Consider the following 21,125-nt stretch of genomic DNA (forward strand, 5'->3'; position numbering starts at 1 on the left):
GTTGTTGTGAAAGCCAAGACTATAACAAGGTTAAAAAAAGAAGTTGATAAGTTCATGGAGGATAGGTCCATAAATGGCTATTAGCCAGGATGTGTAGGGATGGTGTCCCTAGCCTCTGATTGCCAGAAGCTGGGAATGGATGACAGGGGTGAATCACTTGATGATTACCTGTTCTGTTCATTGCCTCGGAAGTACCTGGTATTGGCCACTGTCGGAAGACAGGATACTGGGCTAGATGGACCTTTGGTCTGACTCAGAATGGCTGTTCTTATGGTTTGTGCTACATTTTGCCAGGGTAACTTTGTCAGTTTGAGTTTCAGTAAACATGCCTAAAGGAGTTTTATTTTTGGAAATACTATTTTACTACCTGAATCAGTCTTGGGGCTGCTGTGTTTATCATTTGTGAGCCTTCTTCCTGATTGACTGGTATCTTGTTTGCTATGACAAGGTAATTGTTAAAGCAATGGTTCCCAAATTGTGGGTCACAACCCCAAATCAGCAGATGGCAATCCCTTTTGCTCTGCAAAATGGCATCCTCCACACACACTGCGACCTCCTACATATGATGCACATGAAACCATGCTGTGTGGAGAATGCCATTTTGCTTTCCATGCTATCTGGAGTCCCAGCAGCAAATCCTTCATTAAAATGGGGTTGTGCCAGCAAAAAATTAGGGAACCCTGTGCTTGAGGATTCCTGAAGTTCTTTTTATTATTTAGCCAAGATGAGATCTGACAGAATTGAAATGATTACATTTCATGATATTCTGTTTATTACTGAGACCTCAGATTTATTAGTCATGAAGATTTCATGTCACTTGAAGCAACATTCTGCTGGAATCTCACTTTGGTCTGATAAACTGTGCTTGATACAGTGAAGATAATTTGTTTCAGCAGTCCTCCTAGGAACAGATATCATAAAGCAGAAAGAATAGATAAACTTAACCCAGTTAAGAGTGGAAAATAAATGTTCTGTATGAACAAAAAAATTGGCAGATCATTCTTAACTTACATTTTTCAGTTGTTTTAGTTATTTGTATATATGATTTACAAAATATTTCATGGCTCCATTATTGGCCCATATAATTAGTGGGTTTTAGTGCTTTATTTTACATTTCTACAAAAGTATAAATTGAGATGCCATTGGTTCTACTCTGCAGAGGTCATCACGATTAGACCCAGGGAAATAACTGATTTTTGAGTTCACCGACAGTTCTGAAAAATTGGGGAGGGGAAAAAAAATCAGTTTGACCTGAACTGAACCCCAAATTTTTCAGAATTTTGGGTGAATTGAAAAAAAATTTTGGTTTAAATTCAAAGTTTCATTCAACTTAAAATGTCTGTTTTGATTTTGGGCCTGATTTTTTTTTTTAAAAGGGAAATCAAATGCACAAAATGGAGACTGTGGGGGTACCCCCCTTTATACACACAAGGCCCCAGTGTGTGAGCCTCAGGTTCCCTGCTCCAAAGGGGAGATTTGACTTGACCCTAGATCGCCTTCCCCGTCTCCCCGTAGGTGAGTGCCCTAATCATCAGGCTCCGGATTATTTCTAGGGTGAGTCTCTGTCTGCCCTATTGTCATTGGGCCAGAGAGACTGAGAATACCACTCTGTGCCTAAGCAGCAAAGAGTCCTGTGTCACCTTATAGACTAACAGACGTATTGGAGCATGAGCTTTTGTGGGTGAAGACCCACTTTGTCAGATGCATGTGGTGGACCTAGGAGGGGAGTTTGAACCTGGGTCTCCCATATCACAGGGGAATGCCCTTAATCACTGGGCTGTTGGGTACAACTGCCCCACTCCCCCATCATCTTCCTGTTTTGTGAATGGTACCTGAATCATCTAGCATAAAAAAGCCAAATGTTTCATTTGAAGTTTGTAACTTTTTTCATTTCAACCTAGACAATTTGCTGAAATCAATATGAATTCATAAAATGCTTGTTGACCTGAATCTGCATTTACTGGTGAAAAGTTTTGGTAAAAATTTGCGCAGCTGTAGTTGATTCTATTTGAAGTTTAACCATGTGTCTGGGGTAGAGTGCGGCGGGGAAATGGGATGGTATAAAATCTCTCAATTCTTGATAGCACTTTTGATTGTAGCCATTAGTACTCGCATTAATGTTGCATGAACTAGGGGTGCTTTTCCAAGTTCACTGTGCAAAGGAATTGCTGAAGATAACAAGTTGTGGTTAATACTAAATCATGCTGATTGCAGCTGCTGTTGCAGTTAAATCACACAAAGATGAAGGAGGGCAGTTAAGACAGGAAATTCTGAGATAGTGGTGACAATACCAGTCCATTATGTTTAGTAGATGTTCATTCTATTCAATATACAAATGCTGTGTATTTTTAATAGTAGCTATAACTTTAGCTGACTCATATCTTATCATCCTCCTATTGGAGCAACTTACTAGCAATTCTATAGTTAGAATTTAAAGTTGTTTTCTATAGAAACATTTTTTCATATCACAACACTGGTACAAATGGTTCTTTCTAAATGAAATTTCTCATGTTTTGGTCTTGATGTGAGATGTAATTTATTTTCTGCCAAGTCTGGCAATATTTTGTGTAGCCACTTTTAAATTATGAGCATGCTAAAAATGAAAAATGTTATGTTTGCTGTATTTTTGCTCTTAAATATTTTTTTTTCTCAAATTGAGAGAATCTGAAACCTTGCCTGTCATAGGTCTTTATGATATGTCTAAACAGCAACTAGACACTTGCGGCTAGCCTGTGCTAGCTGACTTGGTCTGCGGGACTGTTTCATTCCTATATAGACTTCTGGGCTTGGGCTGCAGCCTGGGCTCTAGAACCTTGCAGGTGGGGAGAGTCCCAGAGCTTGGGCTGGCAGTCTACTGAGCAATGAAACAGCCCCACAGCACAAGCCCCATTAGCCCAAGTCAGCCAGCACGGGCCAGCTGGGGGCTTTTCTTTGCTGTGTAGACCTAGGGAGATAGTCAGTTTGCTTTGTTTGTACAAATATTTCTTGTTCAGTGATACAGAAATTCATTATCCAGATTGATATGTTGAGCATACAAATGAGATCATTTTATAATGTAGCTTTCTTTCTTTCTTTCTTGGAAATAGATTGTAATGATACAAAGTTAAACATAAAATGTCTATTGAAAGTTTTTGCAGTGACCACTTTAATTTTTTATCCTGACCTTTTGGCAACATATAAAAACATAGTGCACTACAAATATTTGGTGGTTAACCTTATTTTGTTGCTGTTCTTGTGTCACTTGAATGTCTCTGTAAATGCTCTTTCACTACTTACATCAATAGATACAAAACCTGTTTCTTGGCAATTTTATCTATACTGCCCCATTTAAGTCAATGGGAGTTTTGCTATTGACTTCAATGGAGCCAGTGTTTCACCCTTTGTCTCAATGACCAGAGTTTATGTGATAATCTAATAATAATAATCCCTAATCCTTATATAGTGCATTTCATCAGCAGATCTCAAAATGTTTTACCATGTAGGAAAGCATCAATATCCTCATTTAACAGATGGGAAAACTGAGGCCAGTGGCCATCCTGGGAATAGGCTTTAGCTGTCCATCTTCATACCTACCAGTGCCAGTAAGAAACTCTGTCCACTAGACAACATTGTCCTGATCAAGTGAAAGACCCTTCTATTGACCAGTTGGTGATCACTGACTTAGGGTGAGATTTAATGAGTCTGCTCGACAGCCTTAGCTAACAGCCATATGGCTTTCAACTCCTCCAGTAGAAGCTCATCCACTAAGCTTCAGAGGTCCCAGGTTCAATCCCACTTGCTGACGACCAGGGTCTGTCGGTGTTACACAGGCAACTGCCCTCTTAAGGGCCTGGGACCAGTAGCCCTGTACTGCAGCATAGAGCAGAGTTCCCTTCTGTGATGGGTTGGCCCCCTTGGGATGCCACCTGATATGCTGAGATACCACTGAGCCCGCCTGGGCACCGGTCTTACCTGTTTTACTGAGCCAGGCTATTAAGCCTCCTCCAGCACACAGACAGGCAGGGCCACACACAACTGGAGAATGGCACAGAAATTGAGATCAGCTCTGGGAAGACTCAGCTTGAGGGGCTTGCCTCCAGCTAGGGTGACTAGACAGCAAGTGTGAAAAATCGGGACTGGGCATGGGGGGTAATAGGAGCCTGTATAAGAAAAAGACTCAAAAATCGGGACTGTCCCTATAAAATCGGGATATCTGGTCACCCTACCTCCAGCACTCTGGTGTCTACCTCCCTTGGAGTGCGGATCCAAAGTATATTATTAAATCTGCTCCCTCCCTCAATGTGAAGGAAGGTCTGAACAGCCTCTTACACCCTCCCCCCCCATTTTGAATTGCACAACCTGGTTATATTTTAAGCAAGAAATAAGTATTAACTTCAAAACGTGAATTTTAAGTGATGGCAAACAGAACAAAGCAGATTACTAAGCAAATAAAACACACAAATTAAGCAATTTCTATAGGGAAACAAGGATATAAATAGTATTTCTCACCCTAGATATTGTTGCAGATTACAGAAAGTCTTGAAAGGCAGCTGCACTGATCTCCCTCTTGAGACCTCAGGTATTACTCACAAGCTAGGTGCCTTTCCAGCTTGGGTTCAATCCTTCTCCTCCCCAGTTCAGTTCTTGCTTCCAGGTCTTTTTCAGTGTCTCTCTGGATGGGGAGGTAGAGGAGAGAACCCTGATGATGTCATTCCCCTGCCTTATATAGCTCTTGTGTATGGCGGGAACCCCTTGCCTCCCAGTGGAAGAACACTGGTCTTCCAAGGGGTGGGTCCAGTACCAGGTGACTCAGACCTGTGTCTCTGCAGAGCTGTGGCAGCCAGGGGCGGCTCTAGGCACCAGCGGGCCAAGCGCCCGCTTGGGGCGGCATCCTGGGGAGGGCGTCATTTTGCTCCGGTGGAGCTCCCGCAGTCGTGCCTGCGGCAGGTCCACCGGAGCCCGGAACGAGCGGACCTGCCGCAGTCATGCCTGCGGCGGGTCCCGTCTTCCCGCGGCTCCGGTTGAGCTCCCGCAGGCATGACTGCGGCAGGTCCGCTCGTCCCGGGCTCCGGTGGACCTGCCGCAGGCATGCCGGCGGGAGCTCCACCGGAGCCAAATGCCGCCCTCCCCAGGATGCTGGAGCCGCGGGAAGAGGGGACCCGCCGCGGGACTGGGGAAGGGCGGCGCAGCGCTCCGCGCTGCTTGGGGCAGCCTACTTTGTAGAGCCGCCCCTGGTGGCAGCCATTACTCCTAGGCTGTTTGGAGTGTCCACAGGAAAACTAAGCTCTTTCACAGTCCATTGTCTTTGCTAATGGGCCATTAACCCTGTCTGGCTTTTTCATTGTTGTACCTGAAGACTGGTTGGGGGTGACACGCAAAGTAACACATCTGAAATAGATATTCATATTAATATTAATATTCCTAACTTCAGATACAGAAATGATACAGGACAAATTGGATAATCACATTCAGTAAATCGTAGCTTTTCCAATGATATCTTACGTGAGCCATCTTGCATAAAGTATATCTCAGTTATGTCATATCCATATCATAAGCATATTTTCATAAAGAATATGGAGTGAAATGTCACACCCTCTTTCCCAGCTAATTGAAAGGTGCTCTCTGAAGGAGGGCTGCCTTCTTCCACAAAACAGGGAAGATGCTGACAAGAGAAAGAAGCCAGAGTCAGAAAGCTGAGCTCCTGCTAAGACGGGCTAGGAATGGTGGCTTGCTGAGGATAGAAGAGGAGCTCTGTGTGTGGCCGAAGAGCCGGAGCCGAGTATGAACTTTTGGGTGGTGGTGGTGGACTTTTTATTTTGAGGACCTTGACGGCTGTCTTGAACTGTTTCTATTTAACCAACCTCAGGGAGTGAGAAGGACCATGAGAGAGACTATGAGGAGGTATTAAGGGGCCCTGAAAAGGGAAAGCAGAGGCAGGCCACATTTGAGCCTCTGGTGGCCAGTGGTGGGGGATCAGAAGGTGGCTGCCCTAGTATAGAGGAATTGAACTGGATCACCTGCATCCCAGGTGAGGTGCCCTCAACCATTGGGCTAAAAATTTTAAAGGAGGTTGTGCTTCCTCCTCTAGTGTTTAGTAAATCTAGCCTGAAAAATCAGAACAAACTATTTTGGAAATGTAAAAAGTTTGTTTGAAAAGAAAAAAAATTTCAGTTCAACTGAATGTATTCACCAGAATTGACACACAATTCACAATTAGTTTCAGTTAACCCAATTTTTTTTGGCAAATCTGTTTTTCCAAAGAATATCACCCATCTCTACCTCTCGGTATTCATAACTACAAGGGGTAGAGTTAACGTTCTCATTCATTTTTCTTGCTTTTTGAGGATAAAGCCATCAAATAGTGCATTTTTTGGTGCATTTAATTGATGTAGTATTTGTAGTGTTGCAATTTAGTATTCAACCATGAGCTATTAGGCTATTGAATGGAATACCTACTTTCATATGAAATCCTTAATAAACAATCAAGGGTTTCTGAGAATTACATGATATAACCAAGAAAATAAATGCAGGTTGTCTGTCTGTCTTAAATCATGCTCGCTGTCCTGGTCTGAGAGCACCTTATGGTAGTATCACATCCAAGAGGTGTGGCTAGCTTTGTTCACCCTTTGCCCCCCCCCCACTCCGTGTTGTATCTTATATATCTGAAGCCAAAAGCAGAAAGTTAGCAATAAAATAATGTAATTAAAACCATGTACAATGTATTCCTGCCGATTCAGTTTTGCAAGAGTCTGTCCATTATTATGCACAGGGAGAGCATAAGAGTGAGAGAACAACACAGATGGTTATTTTAACATTACAATTTAATTTCAAGCTTGTTCTGGAGAGCCTAGTGGTGTGATAGACAACATAGGTAATTCAACTAGCTGTAATACACTTCACTGTATTAGCATAGTGAATTTCTGCTCTTTTAAAAGGAGTTATTCACTTCATTAATCCCAATGTAATGATTATGATGTTGCAGTTCTGAATATAGCCCTTGGATGACATTCATCACCATGATCTTTGTCTTTTTTGGAGTTACAGGTAAGGGCTAAGAGGAAGGGTGAAGTGGACAGGCTAGCTAGCCATGGGATTTTTCACCTGTGATAGAAATAATTGAAGGTGTTGCATTCTGAAAAGTAAGGAGACCTGATTCCTTGTGCTTAGAAAATGGGTACATGGAAAAGGAAGGCTTATCTATGTCTCCTCCTTATTCATTGTTGGGTGCTTGATATACCTAACCTCAGCAAATATAAAGGAGAAGTGAAATTGATTTAGTGCTCTGGCTGCCATTTGATTTATCCAAACTATAAAGCAGCCCCATAAGGGACTAATTTATATAACTAGATAAAACAAAATTAAAATAAACAGAGTTCTCACGTAACCTGCAAAGACCAGGAAAATTAGTATGAGTGCTAAAAGTTTGTTCCTAACTCTCTTGTTCTCCCTTATGTATCAGAGGGGTAGCCGTGTTAGTCTGGATCTGTAAAAGTAACAAAGAATCCTGTGGCACCTTATAGACTAACAGACGTTTTGCAGCATGAGCTTTCGTGGGTGAATACCCACTTCTTTGGATGCAAGTGGTGGAAATTTCCAGGGGCAGGTTTATATATGCAAGCAAGAAGCAAGCTAGAGATAACGAGGTTAGTTCAATCAAGGAGGATGAGGCCCTGTTCTAGCAGTTGAGGTGTGAAAACCAAGGGAGGAGAAACTGGTTCTGTAATTGGCAAGCCATTCACAGTCTTTGTTTAATCCTGAGCTGATGGTGTCAAATTTGCAGATGAACTGGAGCTCAGCAGTTTCTCTTTGAAGTCTGGTCCTGAAGTTTTTTTGCTGCAGGATGGCCACCTTAAGATCTGCTATTGTGTGGCCAGGGAGGTTGAAGTGTTCTCCTACAGGTTTTTGTATATTGCCATTCCTAATATCTGATTTGTGTCCATTTATCCTTTTCCTTAGAGACTGTCCAGTTTGGCCGATGTACATAGCAGAGGGGCATTGCTGGCATATGATGGCATATATTACATTGGTGGACGTGCAGGTGAATGAACCGGTGATGGTGTGGCTGATCTGGTTAGGTCCTGTGATGGTGTTGCTGGTGTAGATATGTGGGCAGAGTTGGCATCGAGGTTTGTTGCATGGGTTGGTTCCTGAGCTAGAGTTACTATGGTGCGGTGTGCAGTTACTGGTGAGAATATGCTTCAGGTTGGCGGGTTGTCTGTGGGCGAGGACTGGCCTGCCACCCAAGGCCTGTGAAAGTGTGGGATCATTCTCCAGGATGGGTTGTAGATCCCTGATGATGCGCTGGAGGGGTTTTAGCTGGGGACTGTATGTGATGGCCAGTGGAGTCCTGTTGGTTTCTTTCTTGGGTTTGTCTTGCAGTAGGAGGCTTCTGGGTACACGTCTGGCTCTGTTGATCTGTCTCCTTATTTCCTCGTGCGGGTATTGTAGTTTTGAGAATGCTTGGTGGAGATTTTGTAGGTGTTGGTCTCTGACTGTGGGGTTAGAGCAGATGCGGTTGTACCTCAGTGCTTGGCTGTAGACAATGGATCTTGTGGTGTGCCCGGGATGGAAGCTGGAGGCATGAAGGTAGGCATAGTGGTCGGTAGGTTTTCGGTATAGGGTGGTGTTAATGTGACCATCAATTATTTGCATCCTGTAGCCACCCCTAGAACTTCTAGAGCCGTGTGAGCAAAGCTGGTTGAAACCTTGGTAGAAAAGCTGGATTTGTCTCTTACTGTCAAGAATCTGTCAGCACAGAGGCTAATCATTTTTGAATCTGAGCAAACGTACCTATGAAATAAATGGAAAACTCCTCAAAATGAGTAAAAGTCAAGTCTATATAATCAAATGTAAACAGTTCCTCAGGTCATCTTTGCAAAAGTATCTGGGTACCAGTGCCTACATGCTACAAGGATTGGCATGTTAGAAATGCATATAGATTAAAAAGGTCGTCTTCAGCTATCTCTCAACGTGAGGATGATGTCTGCCAAGGTGGTTCATTGGTGGGTTTTTAAGTGGCTGGGGAGCCCAATTCGTGCCCTGCAGATTTTCCCTCAGAAGTGACAGATGTAATTTTGGAGGAGACATAGTTGTTGGCTGGACTGTTTTGCCCTTTATTTCCTCCTTTGTCTCTTCTCTGTCTCATGAGCATGTCTGCTCTCCTCAAAATGAGCTGTGGCTTGGTGTACGGTGTGGTGCCACTGTTCTGTTTTGTGCCAAGTCCTCCCAGTTTGTTGGGTTGATGCCTCCCTTTTTAAGGTGTACTTTCAGTATGTCTTTGAAACGCTTTCGCTGCTCTCCACGTGCCCTTCTTCCCTGACTTGAGAGAAGAGTACTTGCTTCGGGAGGTGCGTGTCAAGCGTACATACACAGTAGCCAGCCCAGCGGAGTTGGTGTTTCATGACCTGCGCTTCTATATTGCTGATGTTGGCTACAGAGAGAACGCTGATGTTAGTGCGTCGGTCTTGCCAGCTGATCCTGAGAATCCTACTGAGGCAGTGCTGCTGGAACCACTCCAGCTGCTTGAGATGTCATCTGTAGGTCACCCAGGTCTCACACCCATAGAGAAGGGTGGGGATGATAACTGTCTTGTAAACCAAGACCTTGGTGCCTGTTTGCAGATCCCTATCATTGATGACTCATTTGATTAGTCTTCCAAAGGATGTGCTGGCGCAGTGGATCCTGTATTCACTTTCTGTGTCAATACTGGCTGTTTAGGAGAGGTGGCTGCCAAGGTATGGAAAATGGTCCACATTTTCCAAGGGTTCTCCACTGGTGGTGATTTGTGGAATACAAAGAATAGTTTGTGCAGGTGAGGGCTGGTAGCGTACTTTTGGTTTTCCCAATAGTTGAGAGAGAGACCCAGGCTGTGATAGGCCTCTGCAAAAAGATTTAGGCTGCTTTGCAGGTCGGCATCTGTGTGTGCAAGAATGACATAGTCATCTGCATACTGATCAGTGGTGCCAATTCTCGTGATCTCTTAGTAGACTACTAAAATGATTCTGAAACCAATGAGGATTTTTCCCTTATGGGATTTTCCCCATAAATTTTAATGTATACTCAACCCACTCTGAGGCTGTAGCTTTGCATGCTAAACATGTTTTTAAAGCACAGTGGAAAAACAGTGGTTTATAATGCAAACATTGATGCAGTTTTAACTATGAATCAGGGCAGATAGTGAAGACAACTTTCATAGGGGTAGCCGTGTTAGTCTGGATCTGTAAAAGCAACAAAGAATCCTGTGGCACCTTATAGACTAACAGACGTTTTGCAGCATGAGCTTCCGTGGGTGAATACCCACTTCTTCAGATGCACTTCTTCAAGTGCATCTGAAGAAGTGGGTATTCACCCACGAAAGCTCATGCTGCAAAACGTCTGTTAGTCTATAAGGTGCCACAGGATTCTTTGTTGCTTTTGAAGACAACTTGTCACTTATCTGTAGGACCTCTGCTTCACTTGTTGCAGGAGTTGTAAGGTGTGTAAGAGGAATGCCAGGAAGCAGGCATCCTACAGATAAGTGACAAGTTGTCTTCACTATCCGCCCTGCTTCATCCCCAGAACAGCTCCAGCCTGTGCACTGAATGGGGCAGGATCCTGGGGGAGGGGGGAGGGGGGAATAGCGTGTGATCATGTAATTAAAGCTTGTATCATAACCCATATGCACAAGGGGACTGAATTAAAGTGGCATAGGCAACTTTAGTTCTGGTATTTCCTAATTTCTGAGTGCTTGTTTTTGCAACCTTAACTTTCTTTTAACATAGTTTTATTTGTGTGTAATTTCTTATGTTTTTAAAAGATTGGTCACTCAATAACAATCTCCCTGGTCATTCAATAACAGACCTAAAAGTGGCAATTCTTCACAAAAAAACTTCAAAAACAGACTCCAACATGAAACTGCAGAACTGGAATTAATTTGCAAACTGGATACCATCAGATTAGGCCTGAATAAAGACTGGGAGTGGTTGGGTCATTACAAAACCTAAACCTAATTTTCCCCATACTCCTTTCCCCCTACTGTTACTCACACTTTCATGTCAGCTGTTTGAAATGGGCCACTCTCATTACTAGGGCCATCCAGACGCCCCACTTGTCCCCCCTCCCCCCGGGAGGCCCTGCTCATTACCACTACAAAAGTTTTTTTTCCTCCCTTGGTATCCCACTGTTAATTGAATTGTCTCGTTAGACTGACCTCACACTTGGTAAGGCAACTCCCATCTTTTCATGTATTTATACCTGCTCCTATATCTTCCACTCCATGCATCTGATGAAGTGGGTTCTAGCACGAAAGCTTATGACCAAATAAATGTTAGTCTCTAAGGTGCCACAAGGACTCCTCATTGTTTTTGCTGATACAGACTAACACGGCTACCACTCTGAAACCTAAAGATTTTGGGCATTTGATTGAAATTCATTTTGGTGGTAAAGGAAGCCCTTCTAAAGGACTTGTCTGCTTTTGCTCATAGCACTAAATAAAAGAAGCCATAGTTTATCAGGAATGACTAAAACTGCTTGACACTAACACTAGCAATTGTATCGCTATAAACTAAGTTTGGTAGCCATGTAGTGAGTATGGCTACTGTGAAGCCATGTTACTAATGATAGTGAAATACATTTATTTAGATGGAATTAAACAGTTATAAGCACACTCATCCCTGTTTGACATCATTTTCAGCCCAACTAATTAGAATGTACTTAAAACCATAACTGAGCATTCAGCAAAATCTGAGGCACTGAAATGTATGTGACAGTCAGTTATAATGTATGAGAACAGTGACACCAAAGAATATAAAGATTAACACACTATAAAGAACACTTCTCTGAAACAAGAGTGGTGGTGATTAGTCTGCTGTAGTCCCTAGTTATAAGTAATAACTACTGAAGAAACATCTGTTCATAAATGAATCTAGTATTTTGTTTACCCAAAGGAATAGCATAATAGTCAGCCAATGTGCATGTACTGCTGCAGGTTACTTTTTAATGATAGTACATAGGAGACATAATTAACAAAATATTGCAAAGTCACTCTTTCCCCTATTTCTTTGCTTTCAGGACAGGTTGTTAGGTCACTGTCTCAAGTACAAATTGGTTTTAAAACTAAGTAGCCTGTTTTATTAACAGGAGAGAGAGTATGTGTGGGGAGGTGGGTTAGGGTTTGAGAGAGAAGGCCAAACAGGAATTCATATGAAAACATTGCATTGAGAGGAAGAGCCACAAAAGAAAATATATTTTGATTTTTTTAAGACCTCAGGCCAAGTGAAAGTTAATAATCGAATTTGATTTCAGAAGGAGCATATGGAGTGCTTGAATAGGTTCATTGAATTTTGTTTGGGAAGCAATATTTGTGGCACATGGGTCTGTAGAGCTGATCTGTGAGAAGCAGGCTATTCTCAAGCCTTGGTAATAGCCAGTTTAAAAAAAAAAGTGAAATAAAAAAATAGCTGCTTTTACTTAAACCAAAATGTAAGTTGCAGCCATGTAGCATTATTTATTGATGTCTTCACTCACTAAGAAATTAAACAGGCTGTCCTATTTGAAGAGATCTATTTGTGCTTCTGAACCATCACTTCCTGGCAACTCCAAATGGAGCACTAAATTGCAACTTGCATGATAAGCACCATCAGTGCTCCTGAGAACCTCACTCCTGGTTTATCTGTGTTCTAAGATAAGATGCAACTATTTATCTTTGATGTTTGCTTCAAAGTCATGTCCTTAAGAGTTTTTCTGTGCTGAACACAAATCCCTTTCTTGTGCCTCAAAAATTAAAGGCCTGTTCGCCCTGCAGGATGTAGACAGAAGGAGCAAAATTCTGAGGATGACTCTGCAGAGTTTCTTGTGAAGCCCCCTCCCTCTTCCCTGGTATTTGCTACCTGGAGTGGTTTCTCTCCTCCACTCACATGCATTGGGTTTTCTTTTTGTGCTGCGTGGTGTTTCTACCAAGGTGTTTTCTGGAGTATTAATTTAGATGGAATATATAGGCCAAAGGTGTTAACATAACGCAGTCACTCTCTAACGGTAAATGATTTTGAACAAGTTTTGGAGTTTAGTAACAAAGATTTCAGCCTTTTTAGTGGCAAACACACCATTAAAAATCCTTATAACCTGTTATTAAAGATACAGAAAAGAAGGAAAAACAATTGAAACATTTGAAATGTATAGTATTAAATAAGGCATTTATTTTAACAACATCCCTTGTTCCCTCTCCCTTTTACTGGAAAGGATTTTTAGAAGAAAAAACAACCATCCTTGTTTGACCTTTTTTTTAGATGGTAATAAGTGTCCTTTTTGGGGAAAGGAAAAGTTAGTTAAGATGAGCTGGAGCAGTTAGTCTGATCCCATTTCCTAGAAGACGCAACAAGATAAACCCACATGAGGAGAGAAGAGAATAGCAGAAATAGAAAAGACAGCTTCTGTCCCTGGTGTTGACTTTCACTTGCACTCTCAGTGCTGGAGAAAAACAGGCATAGCACACAGTTTTATCAGCTACTCTGAGACTAGGCAAACTTGTACCAGCATCAGGCTCTATATGGCATTGTTGGAAGTGGGAATTCATCAGAGACTCCGTGAGCTGTTCCGCTTCTCATTCAGCTCCCAGCCTCAAAAGCTCAAAACTGAAACTGGTCTCTTGGTCTCTGAGTCAGGCTGTGGCTCATCATTGGGCCAGCAAGTTGTTTGTCCAGATCACTCCATGCAGAAGCTTCCATATTGGCCTCAGCATGAGTTTGTTCCATTCTGTCTGAACCGCTGACTTCAAGCATGCAGGGAAATTAGTAGCCGTTATTATATTCCAATAATTGTAGTACCTGTTAGAGGCTCAATCCAGAGTTCCAGGGGCTGGCAAACTACAAATGGGAGCTACACCTGCAAAGCCACTCCTCAAAGGAGAGGTTGCAGGTGGCAGTGGAGTGTGAGGGTGGTGAGCCTTCTCAATGTCACAGAGCGTGGGGTAATCCATAAGAAAGGCACCATTTAGATCAGTGGAAGCAGAAGACTACCACGTGGATAGCTTCCTCTCTCTGGCAGTTCACTAGTGCACCTCTGGTATGATGCATTTTATCATTAGCTAGGTTTTCCTATACGTGCTCAGAAGCAGCTATGGAGGGTCAATACAGATTATAAATGTGTTTTTTTTGTGGGTAACTTAGCACATCTTCTGAGGATAGTGTCAGAGAGAGCAGATGCTCTGTGCCTCGTCCTTTAAACCTGAAGGAGTCCCAATGGTTGGGTTTTCCATTAATTGCAAGGTAAGGAGGACACAGGGAACACACAAAGCTTTCAGGTACTCTGGTCTTATGGTACTGAACTACTGTATATGTATTCCACAGAGTACCGTATTTTCTTTTCTCAAGGGGATTAACCCCAGTATATTAGTGTCACCAGGGATGACTAAAACTAAGTGTGTTATGTAAGTTACCTTATAATGTTATAGGACTCCTCACAGTCCTTAGCTATGAGAAGAAATATCACTCTTTGGCCTGGTCTACACTGGGTGTGTGTGTGTGTGGGGGGGATCGACCCAAGATATGCAACTTCAGCTACGAGAATAGCGTAGCTGAAGTTGATGTATCTTAGGTCGACTTACCTCGCGTCCTCATGGGACGAGGTTGACTGCTGCCACTCTCCTGTAGACTTCGCTTCCACCTCTTGCCGCGGTGGAGTACAGGAGTCGACGGCAGAGCGATTGGGGATCGATTTATTGTGTCTACACTAGACATGAAATAAATCTATCCCCGATAGATCGATCACTTCCCACTGATACGGCGGGTAGTGTAGACGTACCCTTTGTTAGTGAACTCAGTGAATTGTGAAACAAAATGGGTCTTCATGATTAAGGGGCGTGTGTGTGATTTATTGGTTAAAAAGGAGACTGTCCAAGGAGTAAACAATGTTATGGCTGTAAACTGGTTACATTGTTTCACTTCTGTGGTCAGTGTTCTGAGGCCTGGTCTACACTAAGGGCGGGGGTCGAACTAGGGTATGCAAGTTCAGCTACGTGAATAGCGTAGCTGAACTCGAAGTTCCCTAGTTCGAACTACTTACCCGTCCAGACGCCGCGGGATCGAAGTCCGCGGCTCCAAGGTCGACTCCGCCACTGCCGTTTGCAGTGGTGGAGTTCCGGAGTCGACCGGAGTGCGCGGGGAGTTCGAACTATCGCGTCTAGATTAGACGCGATAGTTCGAACTCCGAGAAGTCGAACTCACCGCTTCGACCCGCGCGGTAAGTGTAGACCTACCCTGAGACCCACACAAAAAGGAAATAAAAATAAGCCAGAAGAGAGAATCATTCTAAATAAATTCAATCTTTCCCATTTTTATTCTTACATACTTCTCAACTGGCATGGATTAACCCGTGAGACCTCAGGTTTTTTATTCAAAGCAGATTGAAAGTTTTTCTCCACCTGACAATAATCAAACCATTTCTATTGATTATGAGATGTACCCTCTTGAACTGTGGACACCAGAAGTGCACACAGTATTCCAGCAGAGATCTAACCAATGCCAAATACACCTCTCTACTCCCACTCAAGATTGCCCTGTTTATACATGAAATATCACATTAGCCCTTTTGGCCACAGCATTGCACTGAGAGTTCTTGCTCATCTGATTATCCACCCCACCACCCAAAAATCTTTTTCAGAGTCACTGCTTCCCAGGATAGAGTCCCCCATCCTGTAAGAATGGTCTAGATTCTTTGTTCCTAGATGAATACATTGACATTTATCCATATTAAAATACATAGTTTGTTTCTGCCAAGCTTACCCACCGATCCTGATTACTCTGTATCAGTGACCTGTCCTTCATTATTTAACATATGCCAATTTGTGTGTCATCTGGAAACTTTATCAGTACTGATTTTATGTTTCTGCAGGAATTTCTCACTGTCAGAAGCAGTGTATGTTGTTGCCCTTTGCAAATGAAAGAGAATTTTTTCTAATGCAAATGCATAACTTCGTTGAATAATGGGGAGTTGCGTGCATGTACATCAAAGGGGCAATATAACTCTAAAGAAAAATGAAAAGAAGCTTCCCTGATGTGTGCCTCACTTTTTTTCAGCATCTCTGCACCTGAACATATGCACAGTAATTCATAAAGACCAGGGACAGAGCATAAGAACAGCAGTTATAGAGCTTAAAAGAAAGCACCTAATAATGTATCCAAAAAAAGCATGATGGTAAAAATACAACTGCACTTACAAAGAAGAAAAACCAATGACAAACAATCAAAGGAATGTTGTGAACTGAAAAATAAACTTCTGTCTGCAAATTTTGTGCTTGCTCTTGTTACAAATAACATTAAAATTACTATAATTGAAAGAATTTAGAGAAAAATACTTCTATTTTCCATTTGTTTACTTTGTTCATTTGCAGCACATTGTGGATAATCACTTTACCCCTGTACAATCAGCCAGTTTTCTCTGTTTGTGTGGGTTTTTCCCATACGGCAACATCAGAGAGTAAAATATTTGGTGGGGGGAATAGGAAAATGTGGATGTAAAACCACAAAGATCTGGGAGTGGACTTGGGTATGTTTAGTATCTTGAAGTTTAGTATTTTTTCAAATTTATGGTATTTTAAGATGGTTTAGATAGTCAAGATTTGCCTATTTACTGAAATACCAGCAAGTATAGATGAATGTGGGAAAGTGGAAGTCTTGAGTTCTCCTGAGCATTTAAGCTCCATAAAACTGAATTTTCCAAAGGCTCCTTCAGCGTGCAGCTAAGCTCCTGTAATTTAGGATTGCTGTAGAATTGAATCCTGAAAACTCCCACTCTAACAAACTGCTGAGTATTTGAACTGAACTGGTTCCACTAATGGAAGCAGTTCAAGTAATCTGGGTTCTACAGTATTTGCAGGCGATCTGTTTGCATGTGCAGAATAGATAAATACAGGTACAAATTTTGAATTGCCTGTGTAACAACCTGTCTTGTGGAAGCAAATGTCAAGTTTGAGACACCCATAGAAAGAAAGAGTGGCCGTGTAGTTAAGGCATTGCCTTAGGTTTCAGGTATCTTGGTTCAGTTCTTTGCCTTGCAGCAGACTTTCTGTGTGGTATTGGGCAAAGTACTTTGCCCCTCTGTGCTACAGTTCCTCCTGTAAAATGAGGATAATAATGGTTTTCCTTCTCCTACATTTTGTCTTGTATATTTAGATTGTGAGCTCTTCAGAGTAGGGACTATATATGTCTATACAGCTCTCACCAGCATGTGTGTCTCAATTTAATTTGGGGCCTGGAGCGTCTACTAGAATACAAGTAATAAACACGAAAACAAAAGCAGTTCAGTAAAGAATGAATGGCTAGGAAACACTTAAAATTGCATATCCTATACACTTCCCTGTAAAGAGAGCAGAGGATCTTGGCGGCAGCAGCATCCAGTGTGTGTATTTGAAAAAAAACGTTTTAATTTTTAAAATACAATACACTACATATTGTTAACACCTTTTTTACAGCTTGGATATTTTTCTTTAGTAATTGTGTCCAACCCTAAGCGGCAAATATTAATTTCCATCCTTTTTCCTACCCACCTTCTCTGTGTGGAGTGTGTGTATCAAAGCAAACTGATAACTGGGGGCAGGTTACATTTCTTCGGGGGTGATGAACCAGAGTGGAAAAGTCAACATGTCTGGTAGATAAGAACCCGGTGTAGATGGATTTGGGGAGACTTGGGACTAGAATGGCTGTTGAGATCACACTGCAAGGAGTAGGTATGCTGTGGCAGCCAGGGTGAGACTTTATTCTTGCAGGATGGCTATTGTTATCAAGGCTCTGAGCCATAGCAGCCTATCATTAAGGTACCCGAAGTTACAAGGCAGGCAGTGACAGAAACTCTTACTGGTCAGTGTGAAAAACACCACAATCCCATCAGCTTTGTTATGGCATTAATAAAATTCACCTCAGTGGACATTAACAATGCTCACCAGGATGCAGAGTACCACTTTATTAAGTTCAGAGTAATGACTATAAACACCAAATGATCTGAAGCTACTTAATTTATTTCTGCAGTTCTCAACTGGAAGGCGAACAAGCATGTCAAAATGAAAATGTCTTCAGTGCCTAACTGAGGTTTTAGCTCTGAATTAGGCTCTGTGGAGAAAGGTAGAGGATTGGCCTGTGATCTTCCTAGGGGACATCTTTCTTTAGAAGTCTACTGCTTTGAATTCTGACACGTAATTGACAATGTAAAAGAGTTATGAAGCTTAAAATCTGGAGGAACTGTGTCAGCGGAAAGGTCATTTGAAAGTGAGTTTGGGAATAAACATGTATTTTGCCTTTTTAAAATTACAAGATAATTATTGAAGAACATTAAAGAAGTGCGAGTCACCCTAGAGGTATAATTCTAACTATTTTTTTTACAGATAGAAAGGTAGTGGAAAGAAATGGTGCTACTTGGCATGTTTTAAAATTCTGAAGACTAAATGATGGCAAAAATGGTTTAAAATGTGGGATAGCACTCTTGGTTAGAAGAAAACATTTAAAGATCCTTTAGGTGACTGGAAAGATGTTTGTGGAGAGTTTGGCACATTTGCTTAGATTATAAGTAATATCAGAGATAACTATGTGATGCAATATGGAAGTTTTCATAGACACTATTATGCAGTATTTCAAATTAGAGATGGAAGATCTATTATCTAGTTGACACATTGTGTAGTGTTTCTTCTGGTCTAGTGCAGCATATTTTCTAGTTCATTTTTCAATTTAATTTTAAATGACAGAAGCAGTGGGTCTTCATCCACTTCTAAACGTGTCACACAGTTTTTCATGATACTCAGAGTGAAGTATCTTTAAGCTTACCCCCTTGTACTAGCTTAACGTGACATTGACCAGTCACATTCCGGGGAGTGAGGCGGTGAGGGTCAGCAACAGCAGCAAACCCAGTCGGCTGTAGATGATCTGGCAGGCTCAAATCAACCACCATCCTCTCAGATGGTGTATGTTTTCACTGCAGTTTAAAAAAGCTGTGACTGGCCCATACCAGCTGACAGGCTCGGGCTCAGGGGCTGTATAATTGTGGTGTAGATGTTGGGCTCGGGCTGGAGCTCAGTCTTTAGGACCCTGCAAGGTGGTGGTGTCCTAGAGCCTGGGCTGCAGCCCGAATGTATATACTGCAATTAAATAGCCCCTCTAGCCTGAGCACCCATAGGCCAGCCATGGGTGTCTAATTTCAGTGTAGACATATCCAGTGACTGTTAGGAGTGGAAGGGGATCATTCATTCATCCAACTCATTCCAGAGGGGGCAGGGCTAGAGTCAACTTCAGGAATGGTGTTCTGTTGCTGAAAGTGGGAGCTGGTAAAAATTTAGGGTTGCCAAACCTCCAGGGTTGTCCTGGAGTCTCCAGGAATTAAAGATTCATCTTTAATTAAAGACTGTGATTTGATGAAACCTCCAGGAATACGTCCAACCAAAATTGGCAGCCCTATAAAAATTGGATATGTGGAGATTGACAAGTAACCCAGGAAGGCGAGGGCAGAGCCCAGAAGCAGAGTATTGGAGAACATGACAGATGCTTGGAAAAGAAGGAACTGAACCAGTGGGAATTTGGGCACAGAGGGGCCTGCCTCCCTTTAAAAACTTGAACTTTGGGAAGGAAGGAAAAAAGGAAAAAGACTTCAATTGGATTTGAATAAGCTGGTGACACCTAATTAATAGCTCTTGATCCTTGGTGTTTACACTAGTCAAAAATTGTAGACAGTTGTCATGCTTCCTCTGACTCCATTAATCTTTGGTTAACCAAGCTATAGTGTTCACAGTTTAAATGAATGTAGTATTTATAATTGTGCTTGTAAGTGTAGGAAATACTGGATTAAATATAACTGTCCAAGTGGTACATCTCAGTTTTGGATGTTTGATTATACAACTTTCAGTCTTTACTTACAGTCGAAACCATTCAACTTCTTCTTATTTTTTCTTACTCTTCTTTGAACTTTCTCCAAGTTGTCTGCATTTTCTGGAACTGAGGTGTCCAAAACAGAAAATGGTGTTATCCCCATTTTATAACATGGAAAACTGAAGCACACATAGGTTAAGCTAGTTGTCTAGGTCATGCAGTTTTTAGCAGAGCAAGACATAGAACCCAAATCCAATCCCCCAATCCAAATCTTGTGCCTTAAACACATTATTTTCATCTCCATATAACAATTAAGATCTTGCATCTACTAGTAAAGAGATTACTGTACAAGTGACCTATTTGTTTATCATATTTGAAGACTTAGAATTAGTTTATTTCTCTATGTGGGCTTCAAAAATACCCAATTTTACCTACTAGACTGTGTTTCTGTTCAAAACTGATGATTAGCCCTGACAGGGAATGTACACATCTGTTGTTGCCAACCTCACTGAGTAAAAACCTAGTCTAGTTTTAAAAAAAATATTCAGGCTTTATTGGATGTGGGAATCTTAGAGGCAGAGTGGGTTGTATGGGATGCTCACATGCATGCCAATATTCAGAATGCTTTCACAGACTGTTACTGTTCCTTAGCAATATTGGAGAGTAAGGTTGTGTGTGTGTGCGCGTGTGTGTGTGCGCACACACTCCCACTGATTTCTTAGCTATGAAGTGCTGTATAAGAAAACTGTGAAAAGCATTTCTCCATGCCTCGTTGCATTAGATAAATCAATAAATTGCTACACTTTGCCGTCCTTTTCTGTAACAGCAGGATAAAGGACAGGATTCATATGCTTCTGTTCCTTAAAAGAAGGCATGAATTGTCATTTTGTCTTAGAACTGTGTTCCAATCAGAATGTTCTTGTGCTTGAGATCTGATATAAAATATGATAGGAATAATGTATTGGGACGGATCTTTAATTTGTGTAAATCATCATGTTTCAGTTGAAGTAAATGGAGGAATGACAGTCTATACCAGTTAAGAAGCTGTCCCAGTATCTGCACTTCCTGTTTTTACCTAAATTATATAAAATCCGACAAATTAATTTACTTTCTTAACTGGCTCATCTTTTAGCTGGGATGGATTAGCTATTCCTTCAGGTTTTGAACTGGAAACGTCTTAGTATGCTAAAGGCTTCTAGCTTGCTCTGTCATCTAGTCAAGATAGTTTTATATATAATGCCCATCACTCTAGTATTTAATTGTTTATCTAGGTGGAGGCCACTCATTATTGCTGTCTGTTTAGGTACAGAATAGGTGAACTTTTAA

The 21,125-nt window shown here is 41.8% G+C and overlaps 1 protein-coding gene and 1 long non-coding RNA gene across 7 annotated transcripts in view; both read left to right on the plus strand.

Annotated features, from left to right (window-relative positions):
• LOC120380561 overlaps positions 1-16,291 on the plus strand; it is a 54,232-nt gene extending 37,941 nt beyond the window's left edge. The window contains exon 4 of the long non-coding RNA XR_005587803.1: positions 16,029-16,291. This is a non-coding gene — a long non-coding RNA (uncharacterized LOC120380561). The remainder of the gene's footprint in view (positions 1-16,028) is intronic.
• FRMPD4 (FERM and PDZ domain containing 4) overlaps positions 1-21,125 on the plus strand; it is a 451,884-nt gene that overhangs the window by 91,071 nt on the left and 339,688 nt on the right. The gene's annotated exons all lie outside the window — the stretch shown is intronic.

This window comes from Mauremys reevesii, linkage group 1 (assembly GCF_016161935.1).
Source record: "Mauremys reevesii isolate NIE-2019 linkage group 1, ASM1616193v1, whole genome shotgun sequence".
Classification (NCBI taxonomy): domain Eukaryota; kingdom Metazoa; phylum Chordata; order Testudines; family Geoemydidae; genus Mauremys; species Mauremys reevesii.